This window comes from Diceros bicornis, chromosome 2 (genome assembly GCF_020826845.1).
Source record: "Diceros bicornis minor isolate mBicDic1 chromosome 2, mDicBic1.mat.cur, whole genome shotgun sequence".
Lineage (NCBI taxonomy): Eukaryota > Metazoa > Chordata > Mammalia > Perissodactyla > Rhinocerotidae > Diceros > Diceros bicornis.
Genome location: NC_080741.1, coordinates 74,094,756 through 74,116,633, shown reverse-complemented (window position 1 = coordinate 74,116,633; position 21,878 = coordinate 74,094,756). Strand labels below are relative to the sequence as shown.

The 21,878-nt window shown below is 39.1% G+C and overlaps 1 long non-coding RNA gene across 1 annotated transcript in view; it reads right to left on the bottom strand.

Annotated features, from left to right (window-relative positions):
• Nucleotides 1–4,519: 4,519 nt before the first annotated feature.
• LOC131418761 (uncharacterized) overlaps nt 4,520–21,878 on the bottom strand; it is an 88,195-nt gene continuing 70,836 nt past the window's right edge. Inside the window, exons 4-5 of the long non-coding RNA XR_009223031.1 lie at nt 14,358–14,463; nt 4,520–4,815 (exon numbers count right to left, since the gene is read on the bottom strand). This is a non-coding gene — a long non-coding RNA (uncharacterized LOC131418761). The remainder of the gene's footprint in view (nt 4,816–14,357; nt 14,464–21,878) is intronic.

Sequence of the window (21,878 nt, the reverse complement as noted above, 5' to 3'; positions counted from 1 at the left end):
ATTTTGCTTGGTTAACACAACTTTCTTAAAACCTTTTAGGTTTTTCATCTATCTGCTTCTAGTCACTTAAATGTGGCAGTAAACACATCCACCTTTCTTTTCAAGATTTTCTCAAATTCTTGTTTCACTGTATTTTTACTCCAAAGATTCTCTTTCTTAACTTAATGGCGGCTTTCTTGAGGATGTCAGATTTCAGATGAGGAATTGTCCTTCTCATTGGCATCCTTAAAGGATGCCTTTGACTATAGTCAGCATAGAATTCATTGATCGTCTAGCAGTAGTACATGTATGATCTAGTTCACCTTTGATGTAATTTACTCTACATGAACGATACCCAGGACACTCGTATACCCTACCTACCCCAGACAGGATGGTGCCTTGTTTCACTTATATTTGGATGAAACTAAATAGTACAATGTCCAGATCTCTGAGCCTAGAAAGAGGTAAACATTCCCCATGCCCTCATACCTTGAAGAGGTTTTTTGTAACTTTCTAGGGGGGGAAAAAAAACTATGAGGCCAGCAGAGGGGTGAGGAAGAGACGATGGATTTGAGAGGCATTTAAAAGGTATGATCAACAATACATAATGACTGATCTGTGTTTTGGTAATATGGATTAAAAAGGAAATGTAGGGAGTTTCCATGTTAAGATGGCATATTGAACGTGTATATCTAATTTCACTCTCTCACCAAAATACACTAAAAACTATCATGAGAATATTTTTTAAATATATGTAATTCCGTAATATTTTGGAAACTGGAAAGTAGAGAGACTGGAAAGAGATAATTGACTAAACGGACTTAAGAAAGTAAGATTCTAAGACCATAAAGGAAGAACTGAGAACACTCCACTATGCATAGCAGAGTCTCTATTTAATGAAAATTACAATATAAATATAATTGGAGTCTGGGGAAAGGGAAACAAAATGGTGGTGGGAGAGAGGTACATTCTCATCTACCAAACAGAAAGTCAAGAGATGATGCCTAAAATGCATAAATTTAAAGATAGTAATTTATATAGAAATACAAAGATTTGTAAATTTCAGAAGGGCTAATTAAGAGTCATTGCCTCTAGGGAGGGATACTTCTTGTAAGTCTATTAATACTGTTTGACTTTTAAAACTCTGCTCATATAATACTTTGAGAAAATAAGTTACAAAGAAGTTTATGATAAGTTTTCCTGATTTGCATCTTTTACAGATAATAAGAATTATTAGAAGTAGAAGGCATCTAGGAGAAGAACAAAGGCCAAATCTGTGCTTTGACAGATGACAAAATTGAGGCATGATATAATTGTGTCTAATCTTACAGTTCTCCAAACATAGTCACTGACAGGAATGCAGTCATTTGCATGTCTAAATTAGTTTCTACTCCAAATAAAAGTCTCAACCATACTAGTAGGAAGGCAAGGATGTGGTCATGGAAATTCAACACCAATGCAATGCTGACTTCCTGGCATTGTGTCACAATGGTAGATTAAACATATTAAACACAAGGCAGACAGCATCGTCTCAATGATTAGCCATGGTAACTGTCAGAAATTGGACTGAAATCTGGATGCTAGAAAGGAGAAATATTTATGTATTTCAATGAGAGGGAAAGTAGAACACACTGTGTATATATAGGCTGGAGTGAAAGCATACTAATAGGAGTGACAGTAATGAGACTATATGTATTATTAGCGCTGACAATTATACTCTCATTACTAAAATACACAAAGGGAATGAACACAATTATGTAGCAGACACTATGGGACAATGAACTTATTATACCATTTGCACTGTAGTCTATAAAAGTTTGCTGCTAGATTTTATGCTTTATGAGAGCAAAATTAAGCATTTCCCCTTCCATACCCCCATAAAATTTTGGAAAACTAATCTTTGAAGAAATTAGATTAGAAACGGGCCTTCAGTAGTCATCCTGTTCTGGGGTTTTTCTACTGTGCTCCTAGGGAATTTTGAGCTCCTGGAAAAGGGGGAAGGTGAAAAGTATTCCAGGCTCCTTCAGCCTTCTTCAGCCAGAGCAATGCTGCCTCTATGTGTTTTATCAGTTACTTGTCCCTATAGTATTTTAGATAACACGGTTCTACTGAAACAAAAAAGTTTGGCATTCAGAAGTCTTTTTCAACTTGCTTACTTTTGAGATGAGGAGTTTTACCCCTCAAGAGTTTAAGTGGCTTATTTAAGATCAAACTGAGCTAGAATGAGAACCAAGTCCCTGAATCCTTGGTTCCTTCCATGCCATTTATTCCATTACAAATTGGTTGTGACAAAAGCACCCTTTGTCCATGATGACCAACACTTGGAAGGACTTCATTCAACATGGCATACTTCTCTAGTACTGCAGAAACTGGCAGTGCAGATTAACTCCAAGACGCCAGACCAGCATTGATGACCTTCCAGAAATGATGGCTGAACGGGCTGGGAAGGGCCCTACTTGCCAGACTGTGCTAATTCATTTTGTTTGAAATGATTCACTTCAAGTACAATGGCCTGCAGTAAAAACCAGAAGTACAAAAGCCTTATTAAGAACTTACATGCTAGTTCCTGTATGAGTACTTTATGTACAGTACTTACGATTAATTCATTTAGAACTAGAGGAGTGGATCATTCATTTGGAATTGTGACCACCAGTCAACAAAATATTTCTGTTCAGTTCATGCCAGATATGGCTTTTAATGTACATGAAGAATTAAAAAACAAAACAATTAAACTTAGGGGCAGTTACTCCCTGCGAACTGGACTGAGTATGGCTTTTAGAAGCAGCAGTAATTTAGGATGGTAGAAAAGGTGGATAATCAACTCATTTCAATTCAGAAATGATGTGCGTCCCAGTTTTTTGCTGTCTGTCCCACTAAAGCCAATATCTCTGCCTTGATGTGGGTCCTTGTGGATGGGATCACCCCAGCTTCCTTGTCAGCTCGTTTCCATTGGGAGGCACTAGCAGAAGATTGGCAGGCAGGAGGAGAGAGAGGTTGGGATACACTGCTTTAACAGTGCATCTCTGTTAAGAGATAAGACCTTCCAAGACTATGGTTTCCCTGAGGTGGCAAAGTCTCCACGGTTGTATCTCTCACTGGACTTGAGTAACATTATTTCCTCCCCTGTACTGTCACCCAATGGCTTCCCAGTCTCAGCACTGGGAACGTCTCTAGTCTATGGGTACCTCATCATCCTTAACCTTGCCCTCACCTCTTTAAGTTACCTCGTCCTTAAAATCTTTTCATTTGAACTATCTGAGATGAATTCTTTTTCTGAATGGTACTGACAAATGCAACATATGACTTTAAAGTCATGAGAATGGTTTTATTGTGTCACTCAATACTGACTCTGATGACAGTGTCTAGAGTGAAATTTCCCAATGTGGCAAACCATAGCAACTCCACTGGCTTTCTAGAATCACCACTTAAAGAGTAGGTGTCTTTGGATATATAAGATATATAAATTCTGGTACATCTGTTAAAGTTTTTTTTTATTCATAATTTTTCACATACAGCAAGCAGGCTTAAAGAACATCTAGAGGTTTTGTATGATTTTTATAAAGAAAATGCCTTTCTGTGTCTGAGCATGGAATGGCTTCCCACATTTTGTAATGGAAACCATGTTAGACTAAGGACAGAGACCTGAGTTTCATTTCTTGCTGTCTGACTTTAGCACAGCCACATGAACTCTCTGATCCACTTTGCTTTCTTTTTTTAAATCAGTGATAGGAGTCATAGGACTGTTTCTCTCAGCCCTAGTTTCTGTGTTATTGCACTTGTCTCTAAGTGCAAGAATGTGCATATTCACGTGTTTGCACATTATTTGGCTTTGCTTTATATTTACAAACTGATTTCTAGGTCTAGATAGCAAGTTTCTCAAGGAGGGAGAAAAGGAGAAGCTGACCAGCCTAGCATAGTATCACACACTATGAATTCTCTTGGAAAATAGTGGCAGGGGGCTCATGGCGTGTATGCATGTATGCACATTCCTTTATTTTGCAGGTCTTTGGGGCAGTGTTTAAATCACACAGCATTCAGTGCCTCTCGTAGCTGCAGATGAGATACCAAAACAGATTCCATTGGAAGCACATGGCTCATTTTCATTTGTGCTCAGTGTTGAGCTCAGTGTTGAAGACCATCTGTTCTTCTTCCCTGCCTGCCCCAGTGCCCCCTCCAGGCTCTGCGCTGTCTTGCCTCTCTTTGCAATTATTTCCCAGGCATGACTAGAGAGAGCTGCAGACTAAATTGCTTTCTCTTCTTACATCTTTGTACGTGTCAGATGAGATCAGGTTCAAACCAGGTTCCATTCTCTGCAGCACTGCTTCAAATCAAATCAAAATATCTGTTACGTGGGACCTGATGGGAAGTATATTTACTGCATCCCCTAATGGTCCTGCCATGTAGTCCCCAAAGCAGGGATACAAGGGGAGCTGTGGACTCAGAATTGCTTTCCAGGGGGAATCTTTCCCTTGGCTCTGCTTCTAGGTTAGTCTCTGCAAACATATCAGTATTAAGAGGGGGAACATGGGACTTACCCGGAACTCTGACTTTCTCCAACCTTTTGCTTTCAAATTTATAAATCTGTATGGTTCCTGCACATTCTTCATTGGTTTGCCACACAGTAGGGAAAACAGTCCCAGAGGAATTTCTGCTCAATGCCATGAAGCTATAGATCTTGGTTCATCTGTGCTGGTCACTTGAACTTCCTCTTTATCTGTCTTTGTGCTCTATTTTGCTGCCAGCTTCTTAAGAAATAATATTTTTCCTTTATGGAATATTCAAGTAAACTGAGCTACATTGGGCTCTCTCTGAAATCCACAGGGTGTCTCTCTTTCTCTGGAAGAAAAAAAACACAAAAGGTTTACCTAAACCTCGTTCTTTTTTCTTTATTCTGTTTTCACACAAATGCTGTTTTATTTATTCTTTTTTTAAATAAACATTTTTAGATACTAAGAAAAATTTCTGAAATCCTCTCTTATAAAGTCAGTTGGAGACAAAGTTTCAGCTTCCTCTCCTGATCACTTGAGATCACTTTCCAGAAGGATGTATATACACAGGGTGATGGGACATGTTGGTGAGCGTGTTTGGGGGCTCTTGAGATCTGTAGCTTTAGGGCTATGCAAATGTTGTTGGCTGTGTTTGACAACCTTTGTCTCTTCTCTCTTTCAGGGATGATCGCTCTTCCGTGAATGAGGGTGAAGAGTGTTTTGGGCATTTTCCCTGGTCTTGACTACAAACCAGCTTGTTTTGCAGAAAACAGGACCAAGTAACAACTCTGCAGTCTCTCTGCTTTCTTGTGCACTGGGCAGGCTCATTCCTAGTAAGACTGAACATTTACCAGTGTCACATCCCACCACTTGGAGGAGATAAGGAAGAAAGGGAAAGTGACAGCTGACAGCACTTGACAGCCCACCTGATGGCACCTGGCAGGAGGACCTGGATGCATTTGACTTGACTGTTCATGTGACAGTAATCTAAGGCATATGAAGTGGGGATTTAGGAGTGCATAAGTCACTTTCCTGCCACCTGTGCTGAGGACAATCGTTACTGTCAGAGTATGCATCAAAACTGATTTTGAGGTTAGACAATAGGAAGCATGCTGGATGTAACCCTGGGCTTGGCCTCTACCCTCAGTCATTTCCCATCCCCTTAGGACTGAGTTAAGACAAGCTGTCTTGCTAGTCCGCGTATGGGCAGCCATTTAATTTGCCTAGTATCCTTTTTAACTTTAAAAAGGAGTATCCAATGTCCTTTATAAAGTTAAGGGGAAAACACTTCAAATCTTGAAGGGACGGTCAAGTCAGGATGCTCTCCTTCTCCTATCCAAGCAGTCAATATGCAAACCAAGCTCTCATGGGAGTTTGATCCCTGAGAGTGACTCAAAGAAGGAAAAGAATTGATCCTGATTCTTCCCACTGGCCTGGCCTAAAGACAGTGCCCTGAATTCTCACTTTCCTGAATTTCCAGGGCTACTTTGGTTCAGGGCCTTTCCAAAGCTTGGTCTTTCAACTTTCTCTTGGACTTTATGACTTACCTACCAAATATTCTTTCAATAAGTTACTTCTTGCTCTCTTTTTTTTTAAGTTGCCCCAAGTCATTTTTTGTTGCTTACTTTCCTCTTCCCAACCCTAATTGCTTTAATCCTCCTCTTTTTTCTTTCTTTCTTTTTTTTTTTTTTAGCTCACCTTCCATATTGCTTTCAGAATAATCCCCCTACCTCATAGCTGATACATCCTTGCTAAACTGCCTCAATGCTTTCAATGCCTCACTGATCTATGTCTGAATCCCTCAGCCTGGCTTTTAACGCTTTCCACGTGCTGGCTACATGTTCCTTCAAAGGAGACATTCTCATAGAGTCAGATGATGGGAAGTAATCAGAATAGGGACTAGAGAAATAACACAGGGGAATTGGCATTTGTGTCTCAGGTTTTTTTCCTCTAAAAACATGAACGTAAAAATAATAAGATGTAATATCCTTTCTCTCTCTAACATTCTGTGCTTCAAATCTTGTCCCAACTTGACCATTTTTATTGGCATGCAGTGGGAATATAGCAATTTGGGGCACAGAGGAACCTATATACATTGGGCTGTCAGTCTTTGGGCCTCCCCACAATAAACATGTTTGAAGTAAGCACCAGGTACACATGAAAATGTACACTATGGAAATCAGTGTGTAGTGAGAGAGTACAAATACATTACATTACCCATGGGTGCCATCCATTCTGCCATTTTCTAATTCTTTTGTAACTTCAAGCTTTCTGTCCCAATCCTACTTTCATTATCTCTCAAGGATTTTGCTCGGATGTTCCCAATCTCAAATTATATGCCCCTTCTCTCTTTTTTTTTAATCTCTGTGTAGTATGCTTTCATATTCCATTGATCTAAGACATGTTCAGGGAGTTAGTTGGTCCAATGGAGGAGGCCAGGAGAGATCCATGCTTGCTTGGATGAGAAGCTGGTTTAAATGTTTGTGTTATGTGCTGTTGAACTGGTAACACTATTCTTCGAGGGAAACAGATGCTGATGTTTTGGTGTCTGACTGTGGCTTCTTGTTCTAATGGCTCAATGTCAAGTTTCATGTTAAAGCAGTTCTTTTCCATGTCTTATTTAATGTGATCAATTTTTTTTTCTTCTTTGTCTATTTAACTATCATCCTTGGATCTGGAAAATCATTTAAAAATTATCTTGGCATTAAAGGAGTAAAAATGCATCAGTTGGCTTTGAGCTATTTTCATGAGAAACCTGTCAGTCACAGAGATGGACAGAAAGTATGTTTCTCCCAAATAAGTTTCTACCTCACTTTCACCTTGTCCTTTTCATTTTCTTCAACCCTCTGATGAGTTCCATTGGCTTCCATTTCACTGAAGGAATGACTGCATTGTTTGCAATGGTCCCTCTTTCCTATTCTCCATTCCATCTAAAATTATCTAAATTTACTTTTTTTCAGGTTGTCAAGTTGCATGGTAGATTAATTAAAAATATGAGTACTGATTTTTCTTTCCTGGGTTGCTTGTGAATGAAGTGTCGTTTACATTTAAAGTTATGTCAATGAAGCTTGCTGCTGAATGACCCATGACATCCAATGCAATGTAAGATATGTAAGCTTTCTACTTCCTTTCTAGTAGACCTGTGAGGTCATTGGGGTTCATTAATTTATTCATTCAGTAAACAAATATCTATTGAGTGTCTACTATATGTCAAATACTGCAGTAGGCATTGGTGAGCACAGTAAGGAACAGTTTCTGCCCTCTTTGAATTTGATAGGGGAATATTAATCAAATAATCATGTATTAGTTATCTATTCCTATATAAAAAATTACTCCCAAACCAGCAGTTTAAAACAACAAACATCTATTACTTTATTCAGTCTCTAAGGGTCAGGAAACTGGGAGTGGCTTACTGGGTGGTTCTGGTTCAAAGTCTCTTATGAGGTTGTAGTCAAACTGTTGACCAGGGCTGCAGTCTCTGAAGATTTGACTGGGACTGGAATATGCACTTCCAAGCTCACTTACGTGGCTGTGAACAGGAGGCTTCAGTTCGTCACCGTGTGAGCCTCTGCAAAGGGCTGCTCATGATAAAGCTTCCCCCAGAGCAAGTGATACGAGAGAGAGACATAAAGGCAGAGAGACAGAGAGTGAGAGGCCAAGATAGAAGTGACAGTCTTTTAAAACCAAACCTGCGAAGTGACTTGTGCCATGTCCTATTTGTCATACAAATCAACCCTGGAATAGTGAGCAGGGGACTACACAGGGTACCATTCCAAGGAGGCAGAGATCATTGGGTGCCATCTTGGAAGCTGGCTACCAAAAACCATGTAAATAAAAATAAATCTAAAATACAATAAGTACTATAAAGGAGACATATTTTTTTTTAATTGAGAGCAGAATGGGAGGATTTGACTTGTCAGATCAGGAAAGCTTCCCTAAAAAATGAGAATTAAGCTGAAATTTGGAGGGTGAGTAGGTGTTAACTAGGAGAAGATGATAGAGAAGAATGATACAAACAGAGGACCTCTCATGTGCAAGGGCCCTATGAAGAGAAGGAACATAATGCTTTCAAGGGACTGAGAGGAAGCCGGATTGTAAGGAGTGGAGAGTAGAAAGAGGAGTGGTACTCAGTGAGGCCATGGAGATGGGGAGGGCCATACTTTGTAGAACCCTTAGACCATGTTATCAATGTAGTCTTCATTCTAATTACTTCAATGGAAGGGGCTTAAGAAGAGGAATCACCTAGTAAGACTGGTTCCTTTTTTTTTTTTTTTTTTGGTATTTGATTAATTTTTTTATTGTGGTAAAGTGTATACAGCATAAAAGTTGCTATTTTAAGGGTACAATTTAGTGGTGTTAATTATATTCACAATGTTGTGCAACCACCATTTATTTCCAAAACTTTTATTACCCCAAACAGGAAAATCTGTACTCATTAAACAATGGCTCCCCATTTCTTACACCTCCAGCCCCTATATCTAGAATAGGCAAATTCATAAATTTGAATTGAAGAATCTACTTTCTGTCTTTATGAATTTGCCTATACTAGATATTTCATGTGAGTAGAATCATACAATATTTGTGCTTTGATGTCTAGCTTATTTCACTTAACATGTTTTCAACATTCATCCATATTGTAGCATGTATCAGAATTTCATTTCTTTTTATGGCTGAATAATATTTCATTGTGTGGATATATCACATTTTCTTTATTCATTCATCTGTTGATGGACACTTGGGTTATTTCTACCGTTTGGCTATTGTGAATAACGCTGCAATGAACTTTGGTGTACAAATGTCTGTTTCAGACCCTGCTTTCAATTCTTTTGGGTATACACCTGGGAGTGGAATTGCTAGATCGCATGGCAGTTCTATGGTCAGCTTTTGGAGGAATTGTCAAATTGGTTTTCTGCAGCAGCAAGACTGGTTGGTTGCCTTTGGAAAGGCTTACTCTGGCTGCAGGGTGGACACCTGAAAAACAGTTAATAGAAGGTGCCAGTAGATTCATGGGGAGGGTCAGATGGTTTTGGTATGATGGAATTGATCTTCTTGAATTTGGAATATATACCATGAAGCTTTAAATGGTGCATGACCAAGAAGGCATGTGTCAAAGGATCATTGAATATGGAATCTATTGATAGGCATTTGAGTCTTGGCTAAATCAGTTACTGGGTGATTCTCTGGCAGCCTAAGCTGCTATTCTAGACCTTGACCTTCTTGTAAGGAAGGATAATAACTTATACTAACTCACCTTAGTCATTAGGAGCCTATTATAGGAAATATGAATGGCTTGGGTGAAATTTAACGATGTTGGAAAAATAACTTAAATACTCAGTACTCTGCAAGACACTTAAGTTCAAAGGTTTTATGTGACCATGTGCAGTTTATAAGTTTTAGCTTTGTTACTGCATATTTCAATGTGATAGAAGCACTGGAATTTAAAGGAAAGTTTAAGAATGTCTTTTGGGGAAACACTCATGCACACTTTTACCTTACCTGACAGCTATCTTTTTTTTGTTTGTCTTACTAATATGACAGGTAGTTGTAGTCATTTTATAAAATCTCTTTTTAAAGGGTGAGATAATTGTCATATATGTTTTTGTATCTATTCTGTGTCTCATGCTTAGAAAGCATTTGCTAAATATTTGTTGAATATATGAGTGAATGCAATAGTGGTCCAAAAAAATGCCAAAGGTCCTATGGCTAATTTGGGAAGCTTCTTTTGTAAATTTGGTGTAGGAATAAAGATGATGTTGCAATAAGAATCTTGGATTTTGGGAGAATATTGGGAGGAAAATTTTAGGAATTGCCTAGAGTGCAGATAAGTCTTTTTTCTTCTCTCCTACTTGGATGATGTCACTAATAATGTCTGACTTAGCTCTCATGTAATTGTCCTACCATAAAGCAGTTGTATTTTTATTTAATGTGGTTGGGGTCACAGACTGTCTTCTATTGCTTTGTTTCTTCTTTCCCATTTGGACAAACATGGACATAAACTTTGCATTTTATGAATTGATTTATGTTCTTTTTGTACCAGAAGGGTTATGCTTCTTCAGAATTAAGAATATATTCATGCTTGGGCCCTCTATAACCAGGAGTATAAATTTTCAAAATTTTTGCTCTGAATTTGGTCATTGAGACAACAGAGATACCGAAATCATAGTCTTGCCTTCACCTGCTGTTTTCTAATCATTCCCTGAGCCTAGGGTTGGGGGAGGGAATGGCAAGTATTGGAGAAACACTGCCAGGTAAGATGAGGAACGCGTTCCTGTCTCTGAGAAAGGAGTAGCTGTAGGAGTTTTCACCTCCCCAGGCCTAGATACATGTATTGCAGGGATTTTGGATAATGAGCTACAACTTTCCCCCCTTTTTTTTTTTTTGTGAAGAAGATTGGCCCTGGGCTAACATCCGTGCCCATCTTCCTCTGCTTTACATGTGGGATGCCTGCCACAGTTTGGCTTGATAAGCAGTATGTAGGTACACACCTGGGATCCAAACCTGCAAACCCTGGGCCACCGAAGCGGAGTGCACTTAACCACTATGCCAACAGGCCGGCCCCCAAATTTCCTATTTTAAGCCCTGCACCACCCTAGCTCTATCTCCTTTTACTTGCTTTTGTAAGCCAGAGGAGGAAATAAAACTTCTACCTTAAGGAAGAAATCATATTGGTGAAATGAAGCCACTTTGTCAGAAGATTTGGGCATTTCTGAAGGAGTTGAGCCTCTCCCCCAGGGGCATTTTGCCGGGATATCGTTGGCATAAATGCTGATGTGGGCCCTCACTAACTTTTTGTCATACGGTATTACAAGATGGGCTGGCCTTGCTTAGGCTGGATTTGGGTAATTACATGCTTAGATCTCATAAAAGTTCACAGCCGTTGACAGCATTGCCAGCACTTATTCAGAATCGATGAAAAATGTGATGAATGTTTATTAAAATGTATAATCTATATGTATATAGAAAATTCATCTAGTAACTGTACACATATATTTGCAGTGAAGATATTTATTACCTAATACTTCTATGCTTTGTTTATGAATTACTAAAAACCTATCATTTTTATAATTAAAATGTCATGTTATGCTAATATATGTTTATGTGGCTATATTTACTGAAGCCAAACCTGGCATACATGCTGTGACTGGTAAGAATGTATTAGTAGATAGGGGATCCATAAGAGCAAATATGTGAAATCTTCTGAAAAGTCCAGGGCTTTTGAGCCCTGCCAGTTATGTATGTGATTGTTTTGTTAGTCTCAGTTTATGTTTCAGGGATAAAGGCTGATTTATTTTTTCCTTTTCTTTTGGCCAGTGGTTAAATTGCATGTTGAGAAAAACGTTGTTACCTATTGTGTCCAGTTGTTGGAATTAAAACCCTTCGATCTCCCAACTGAGCCTTTCTTTAAAGCCTGCAAGTTGGTAAGGGGCATTGCAAGCTCTCAGCCACTCCCAGAGCAGCCCTTCCACATTCTGCTTGCAGTGATTCTGGATCCCAGATTTGACCTTAAGGTAGGTCGTGTGAAGGCATCAACAACAGGGTCAGAGGACTAACTAGCTTCAAACAGGAGGCAAACTGACGCAAATTGAGGCAAATCATGGAGGCCCATCACACATTCTGCAGCGCGGGAATGGGAGCCAATGAGATTCACAAGGTATAATGTTTTGTAAGGGAACAACCAAACACCCTGTCAAGCGCAAGACAAAGCAAAGCACCCAAGCTACTGCCAAAGGCATCGGCGAGTTTCCAGTGAATTGAGTGCAGACTAATAAATGCTCAGGGGTCTGAGGACTCCGAGTGCCATGTGAATCAAGTTCAGGAGTCATGGTTTACATGAGCGAAGGCTCCTTTTCCCTCCAGGATCATGACTCTTGGAAGCCCTGACTAGAATTTTATTTCAATTTTGTCTCATTTTGCAACTAATGGTCCAGAATGTGGGATTAATGTGACTTCTGTTGTTTCACCAATAATTTCGAGTTTAAAGTGTTAGAAATCTTATCCAGATGAAGAAAGTCTTCCATATAGTGAACCACATCACCTACGTAGATTACTGACGGTACAAGCAAGCTGATTTTTAACATATTTGAATATATTTAAATGTAAACATAAAACCATTAAAGTTTTTTATACTTTTGTCCTTGTAAGAGAAACTGGTGTCTTTCTACACAAAATTAAGAATTATTTTTTAAAGAAAATTCTCACCAGCAAATAGAAATCAGCCAACATATTGTTGGTAGTATATGTCCTTTAAGAAGTAGAAAAGAGTTTCCTATATGCATTAACATTTCATTTGAAATAGCAGGTATTTTTCTCTTTTGTTACTTTTACCTCCTTTATGACTGGCGATGGGCTTGGTGTTTAGTCGATTTTCCTCTCCATTCGGCCTGGTATGTGTGTCTGTGGGTGAGCTGAGGTGGGGCAAAGAGCCTGAAGAGGACCTTTAGCATTGAGTACTAGGAAGAAAGAGAGGCATCCCGGGAGAGTGGAAAGAGCCTGTACTTGGCAGTGGCTGTTCTAGTTATCTATCACTGCGTAACAAATCTCTTCAAAACTTAGTGGCTTAATGCAAACAACAATCAACTAGTTTGCTGACAAATCTGCAATGTGGGCAAGGCTGAGAGGGAACGACTTGTATCTGCCGAGACAGGATGACTTGAGTTGCTGGAGGCCTCTCTCTCCATGTTGTCTCAGGCCTTCTCCCCATCATCTTTTCACATAGTCCCTCGATTATGGTGGCTTCAAGGCAGTTGGACTTGGTGGCTCAGATCTCCAAGGGCGAGTGTTCTGGAGACCAAAGTGGATGCTACAAGGCCTTTCATGATCCAGCTTTGCAAGTCACTCTGCCTCTCTGCTGCTGAATCCAACAGGTTATTGCCAAAGCTGGAGACCATCTAAAGGGGTAAGGACAGATTTTAATCAGCTACAACTATTGCAATAGGGAAAAGAGTCCATATAAAATTGAACTTAACTTTGATTTGTTGTAGAGGTGACTGGGTGTTTTAAAGAGAGAGGGAATAAAGGGGGGCATGTGATCAGGGTCTCAGTAGAGTCAGGGAAGTGAAAAATTATGAAAAGCAAGAAGCAGGGGTTGGTCCATGTGACACCCATCTGAGTTTGCTAACTGGTGCTCATGGAATTTAGGCTCTTCCTCTCCCACAGAGGCTGGGAGACAGGAGTCCTAGCTTCAGGCAGGAGATGGCTGGAACAAACAGTAAATTCATCTGGCAGCCTTGAGTTTTCTCAGGCAAGCACTTTAAGGGGGGATGTGGCCTTGAGCTGTTAGAAACTGTGTTAATGTTTTGTTCAAGTCCTTATAGGCCAAGGTTGAGGCCTAGTTGAGAAGGAGCTCAGAGGAGCCTGGCTAGAGTTTGGTCAAGGAGAGAATCTTTGTCATTACACAGGGCTAGCTTGGATTCCTGTAGAAGGGGGCTGCAGAAGGGTGTGACTACCAGAGGTGCAGATTATTGGGGGACCACTTTCAAGGTTACCACAATAGTTAAGACTTCTGGAGCCAAACTGCCTGGGTGCAAAGCTGGCTCAGGCCTTTAGACCATGTTGACTGTAGATGAATTACTTCTCTTGCTGAAGCTTGGTTTCCTGGTCAGTAAAATGGGAGATAATTGTCATAGCTACCTCACAGAATGTAATGAGGATTAAATGAGATAGATAGTGCTTGGTAAGTAGTAAGTAAACTGCTCAATAAAAGTTAATTCTCATTATTATCATTGTTATGATATCACTACCATGGTAATTTACATGATAATGTGAATTCTTAGGCACTAAAAGTTTTTTTGTTACAGAAGACCATTTAAAATTTGTCAGCATCCAGTCTTCCCTGGGTAGAATCCACATTCCTGTACGTATATATTTCCATTTCTGCCCTCTCAAACTTACCACACAGGAGAATATCAAGAGATGCTTCTGCCATAAGGTAAGGTAGGGTGAGGTCATCCATGGTGTGCAGACCTCAGGCTAGGCCACAGTGGACACCCTTCAGGTCCTGCGTAGAAAAGATCATTTCATGTGAATGTGAAATTCACAGCTGTGCACTTTGCAAAAACTGTCCAGTGTAAATGTGAACATGTTTTTCTGCTTTTCTTAGAGATTGGTATTGTGTTTTGGGCATTTTATTTATAAAATCCACTATTTAGAACAGGACAAAATTATTATGTATCATATAACATATCAAATATAGTCCATCTTACTTCATAGCAAAAGAGCTCTGTGTAGTCTGTACTCTTGTCAACACATACTTAATATTGAGAACAATCTGATTTTAAGTAGATTCAGTTAATCAGAACTCGGCAATGCTCTGACCATAAACAAAGGTTCCTTGATTGCACCAGCATTGACGACCCAGTAACTAAACCAAAATGACTGCTGATGGGAAATGTTTAAGCAACATAGATCAATTTAAGATGTGAATTAGTCACCGATGGTCAGTGACATAACTTAAACACACTTCAGAATCACCTCCATGCTGGGAAGAATGTGTCTAGAGCAGAAAACACAGACATGTTTATATCAAAAGTAGATGACTTTGATAAAACTGACTTGCCTTATGGATGACTTTCACCTAGAACTTTGCTGATTCTAGGTCACTTCAGAAAATGAGGATTTAGAAAATCCTACTCTCAATATCAAATAACCTATGGAGAAATATTTGTTATTCTCTCTCACACACATACACCTCATAAATACCCAATTGGTAAAGCATTTCAAGATTTCACATTTACCCAAGGGTGTGTGATAAAACGGAAGAAACTGAGCTTCTAAAATATTGTCTTATACAATAGGTCATCATAATATTTGCATTTGACTTTATGAAGATACCTCCTCTTATTTAACAGGAATTATAAACTTGGTTTGGCATTAATACCGATGATCTCCCTTTAAGCACACATTTTCCCACAGCTGAGGTGCAGAAGGCCTATCAAAATTGTTAACGAAGTACCTAAGTCCCAGAGGCACCCTGAGTTATAATAGACTTTGAAATAAGAAGCCTATGAATAATTCAATGTTGTGGGTCCTCTAGTGGTGGGATTATTTCCCTCAGCACTACACAATAAAAAATTTAGTGCGCTTTATCTTAGAGGTAGGCAGACTAATGGACTGGAATCAAATGTGAGCCATTGGATTTGTTCTAAGGCTTTTATCAGTTGAAATGGAGAGAGAGGAAGAGGTTATGCTTATTTTTGATAAATTGTACAAATAAGTTTGGTTGGAATATACAACAATGTTGCTACTATTATTTTGTTTTAAAAATTAGAAAATACTCAATCTGGTGGTTGTAATGAAAGATTAAAGCTTTCCTGATACCCAAACCAAATGATTGATAGGACTACTCATCTAGAGGGGAGTCTGAATAATTGCTCTTATGTGAATGGTAGGGGATTATAGTCATGCACAGTGATGCAATCATTCCACAGGCCATCATTCCTGCTTGGAGTATTCCTTTTCTTGAAGTCATTTATTTGGACTGGTCTCAGGGGTCTCTCAGCTGGTTACCAAAGGAGTAAATACGGGCTTGACTTGTATAACAAATGTCAGAGTCTCTTCTCAAGGCGTAGGTTGGAGGTAGATTCCCATTTGGCAGAATGAGACTTGCTCCAGGACAGATTCTCTTTAACTTGCCAGAAACATAAGCTTTTTTATTTGTTTTGAGCTGGATAGTTCCCCTGAGATCACAAGGCTCTTGAGATACACTGAAGCAGAGCTTTGAAAGGGGATGAGTGTGATTATCATTTTTGGACCAGGGAGCGGAGATCAGCTTTTGATTTTTTTTTTTTTTTTTTTTGCATGACACAAGTATAATCTCAATATACTAGTCCATGACATCAAAAAAGACTACATTTCCTGTGTGTGCAAAAACAATGTTATCTTTGGTCTCCATTCATATGATTGTTGGCAACGAACTCTTCTTAGAGTGCCCCCTCTCACAAATATTTCTGGGAGTTCCTAAAAGGGTTCCCATATATTATCACAAGCCAATTTGATGGCAGAGCACTTAGCTATGTCTGCTTTGTTCTTCCTCTCTTGGTAATTCTCATATAGCTGATCTTTTGCCCAGGAAGTAACTTAATTAACAGGCTTCACTGCTTACAATCAGACCTCCACTATCAAAGTCAAGGACGTGTCTACAGATCTGAAACATTCATTGTTGGGGTGTGTATTAGTCATGACAGCTACACTATGCTGCAGCAACAAATAACCCCTAAGTCTTAATGGCTTAACACCACAAATGTTTACTTATCTTTCATACAACAGTCTGATTTGTGTTGGGTGGCTTTCCTTGGCAGCTTTCCTCTAAATGGTGACTCAGGGACCCAAGGATTTTCCATATTGTGATGTTGCCAGCTGAAACAAGTGGCTTCAGTGGTTACTACAGAAGGACAGGGGAGTTTTATGGCAGCTGTTGATGCCATATACATCATGTCTGCCCACATGCATTTCCCTAGAACCCAGTTACATAGCTCCAACTTAACTGCAAGGGAGGCTGTGGAAATATAGTCTTCCTGGGTGTCCAGGGAGAGAAAAATGAAACATTAGCTAAATGTGTAACACAGGGTCTACCACAGGGAACCAGTTTATTTTGGAGTTCTAGGCAGAAGTGGGGAGAATGCAGCATCCCCTGCCTCCCCAACCCCCATGATTCTGGCCGTACTATGTCCCTACCTGAAGCATGAAACATATCAGCTTGAGCTCAGAGTTGCACTATTTCTGGCTCTTACATCTTGAAATATAGAAGCTCAAACCCATTCCAGGGGTCCTGCAGGGAACAGAATACCATGTTCTTTTCCCAATTCTCTTCCATTCTGCCCTTTGAATTCACATCCCTAAGCTAAACTCTTTCTTCCTTCCCTAGTTATAAAGCCCCAATTCCTCTTCATGTTAACCTCTACAAACAAACGTAGGGGAAGAGAGTAGTGACGATGTGGTCCATACTAACATCATTTGAGCTCCACCTCTGTCACCAAATGGGCTCTGAAACATGGGTTTTACCTTATTTTTAGCCTTTTCAGAAGGGTGTGGGAATTGAGGCAAAGATGGAACCACTTAGATATGGAGAGTTCGATCTGTTAAGATTGCTTTCAGCACCAAGTGACCCAATGCTTGAGCCACGGTGGCTTTAAATGGTTAGGGTTCATCTTCTTCCCTTCCTCCCTGCCTTCCTCTTTTTCTGCTTTTTATTTATTTTTTAAATAAGTCTGAAGGTAGATACTTGCTGGCATTGGTTCTAGCCTTAATGATGCTAAGTCCAGCATTTCTGGAGTTTCCTTGTTCTTTTCCACATCAGCCGTGGTTGCAGAGGCCATGTGATGTGGGATGCTCCATCAGATTGAATGCGGAAGCAGATATGAATTACAAAGATTAGCAAAATATAAAACAATGTCATTCTTTTCCCTATTTTTTTTTTGCTTTGGAAAAAACATTTTTAATACAAACATTATTTCTGTTAATGAGTTTATTGTTATTTTGAAATAAATTAAAAATAAATATTAAATGTTGCAGATGTAACTTCCAAAATAGTAAATATTTAATCCACATAAGCAAAAGTTTTTTGAGGGGGTCCTCAATGATTATTGAAAGTAGTAGAGTGATTCTGAGAAAAAGTTTAAGAAAAGCTGCTTTATAAAGTAAGGTTATTAATTCATCGTGTATCATGTGTATTGCATCTGTTTTTCTCAGTTTATCATTTGGCTATTTTATTGTGTTTTTAGTTATGAGAGTTTTATGATTTTTATGGAGTCTAGTCTATCAATTTATTCCCTATATATTTCCTCTATGTCTTTCTACTATTCTCATGTTTACATATTTTTTTTGCTTTAACATTATTTCATGTTTACATTTTTTGTATGTAAACATATAATTGTTTATATATTGTAATATATGGATATAGCTCTTTTTTCCAAATATAAAGCCAGCTGTCTCAATATCATACATAGAATAAGTCATGGTTTCCTACTCTTTTCATTTGATAAATTCTAATGTATATTCCTTATTTTAAGAAACTTCTGATTTTTCCACTAGTCTTTGGCTATTTCTCTGCTAGATAAGACGGGCAGCTCTCATTACCATACCTTTAAAATATGATTTTGACACCCACCTGTTATCAAAAGTGCTCCTCATTTTCCTTTCCCACAATTGTATTGATTATTCTTATCCACTTATTTTCCCAGATAAAATTTAGAGTAATGCTTAAATTACAAAAAATAAAGAGTAATATGTTGATGGGAATTGCATTGAAAGTATGCATGCCGTTGGGGAGAACTGACTTCTTTATACTTCTGCGTCTTCTAGTATTCCTGTGCAGCAGTTTGTCTTCTTATATGTATTCAATAAAAGTTTATTTATTCTTTCTTATAGGCCTTGTACTTTTTTGCTAGATTTATTTTCAGGATTTTATTGTTCTAAGTTTCTAAGAATATTTGGTTATATTTTTTCCTAATTAGGAAAAAATTAGGTTAAAATTTTTCCTAATCACCATGCCATCATCAAAACTATTTTAAGTGTCCGCACCTTCATCACCAATTTCAGGAATTTTTATGGTCATTCCTCCCTATGGGCTTCCAATTCCTCTATCCATACTTATAATAATATACGATTAACATTATGTTAATTCATCTTGTTACATTCTTCTGTAAGGCACTAGAAAATCTGAGAGTGAATAATAATCATCTTACGGGGCCAGCCCGGTGGCACAAGCAGTTAAGTGCGTGCGCTCTGCTTTGGCGGCCCAGGGTTCGCAGGTTCAGGTCCTGGGCATGGACCCACGCATCCCTTATCAAGCCATGCTGTGGCGGCGTCCCATTAAAAAGTAGAGGAAGATGCGCAGGGATGTTAGCTCAGAGCTAGTCCTCCTCACCAAAAAAATAAAATATAAAAAAAAATAGTCATCTTCCTAACAGATTTTCTAAAAATGTTTCCAAAATGAACTACTATGCCCTGTGTCCCACAGTATCTCTATTTCTAGGACCTGTTTTTTTCCAGCTTCCCAACAAACTCATGTCTTTTTTGAGGCTGTTCTTTTCTTTTTCACTCTGAGTATCTTAAGTTATGGTTAGACTGCTCCAAAGGGAATTGAGCAGCTATATTGGATGCTATGGATAACCTGAACTTTATGTACTTTCCTGGACTGAAGTGGAGATGAATATAATAAAACTTCTGCAGAATTTTGAAAATTACTTTTTTAGTTATCAAGCATCATGCAAAATTGTCTGGCCTATGCTATTGGAGTAATCCAGCTCTTTTAGAGAATATATAAATTCAGACACTTTAGCAAAAACTTCAGCTATTATTTGAGCTTTATATAAGAAGCCTTGAAAGAAATAGTTGCCTACTTTAATTTGTAAGGTTAGTTCTCTTGTTTATGGAACAAAAACAGAAGCATATATTTTTAAAGTCTTATTAGTATAATAATGTTCACATCAAGCAACATGAGGTCTTTCATTTAACTATTTTTTTTTATTTCTTTATTTTTTCCCCCAAAGCCCCAGTAGATAGTTGTTAGATAGATAGATGTCATAGCTGCACATCCTTCTAGTTGTTGTATGTGGGACGCAGCCTCAGCATAGCTGGAGAAGCGGTGCTTTGGTGCGATCCCGGGATCCGAACTCGGGCTGCCAGCAGGGGAGTGCACGCACTTAACCGCTAAGCCACTGGGCTGGCCCATCATTTAACTCAATTAATAGCTAATGTTAAAAACAAGACAACAGGCCCAAAATGGAATAGCTTATGCTAAGCCCCACATCACCAAATTGGGACTTGACATAGTTTTGGCTCTCCCAGAAATGGAATGTTAAACCAGTCAATCAGGAATCACCTGGTCATCAGTAGTTATGTAATCTGCCTGACAGACTCCTGCCATCCCCTAAAGGAAAGTAACCTTGCAATAACCAACCTGCTTTTTGCCTAGTATGACTTCCTTGTTCCCACTCTCTTCTGGCTATAGAAGTCTTTCATTTTGTACAGCTCCTTGGAGCTCCTTCTGTCTGCTACACTGGATGCTTCCTAATTCATGAATTGATGAATAAAGCCAATTAGATCTTTAAAATCTACTCAGTTGAATGGTGTTTTTTAACAGTTTAGTGGCAGTGATGGGATCTGGAAGAGACTTCTGACAGCTTTGGGGACAATGAGAAACACAGGTTTCTTGTTTGGTACCCAGTGAATGCTTTGAGTTCTCTGTCTTTCTCACCATTTCTGAGGGCCGTGGGTAAGGTCCTCTCAGATCTGAGATCCATTCTCTTTGTGTTGAGCTTCCAATCTAATTGGCTTTCCATTTATGGGTTAACAGGTTAGTCTAGACTAATGAGGTCTCTAACAGAGTGCCAGTCTTTAGCCCTTGGTTAGCCTGCAGTCTCAGTCCAGGGCTTATCTGGTCATCTTGAGCTGATGGGCAGTTCCACCTGAAACCTGAGTCCTGAGTCCCTACCCCTTGGTTAGTTCACAGGCCCCATTTGTTGGAGTTTCCTGGCTCAGTCTGTAGTTCCACTTTGGGAACTGCTGGTGGTGTGCACCTAAGGTCTTATCTTGGCCATTCTGCAGCAGCATCTCTTTGGTTACTTCTGGTGTCCACAGTTCTATTTCCTCAGTTACTGTTGGTTCCTGCTAATGTGCACATGAGATAAAAGAATAATAGATTTATTGTTAGTGGGAATTTCAGTAGCCAAAGCCGCAAAATTGATGGGCATGGGTCGAGCTCATAAAAGGTGTTAGAGCGCTTGCCACCTAACTCCAAGACTCACATGCTGGGATAAGTTGGTCACAGAATGGGTTAGATTGACACTAGGTTACTTGCCAACCTCAAGAAAGTTTCCATGCAATGAGGTACACTGTAAAACACCACACTGTCCACAACCCAGTGGTACATCCCTCTAGGTATTAATTTGGCTCCAAGAGACCCAAGGCTTAGCTGAAGAAACGGGATCCTCAAGTTTCAAAGAACTGAACACACCACCCTCCAGCACAACTGCTTATTTTATATTTAGGAAATGTGGTCCCAGAAGCTGTAAATATCTACAAAAATGGCAAAATCTTACTAAGACAACCTAGAATTACAATAGCCATTATGGAGAATGTTCTAATTAGACAAGATAATTCACTTAAGAAGTGCACTTGAAAGCAAGGGCTCCCAAAGTGAACAAACAGAAGGGGATACCTATTTTAATTGGCATGCAGAAGCCTCCAAAAGGCTTCAAGATTTCAAAATAGCTTCATTGAAAGATTCATTGCAAAAGGCTAATGAAAAATTAAAGACACAAGAGGTACCTACAACAAAAGATGATAAGACTGACTGATGTGACTCCTTCTACTCCCCTTGATCTTACTTTATCTGAGTACTCACAGCCTACTAATCCTTCTTCTGAATTGCCTTTCCACTCTGAAGAGACTACAAGATCACAGACAAGAGTT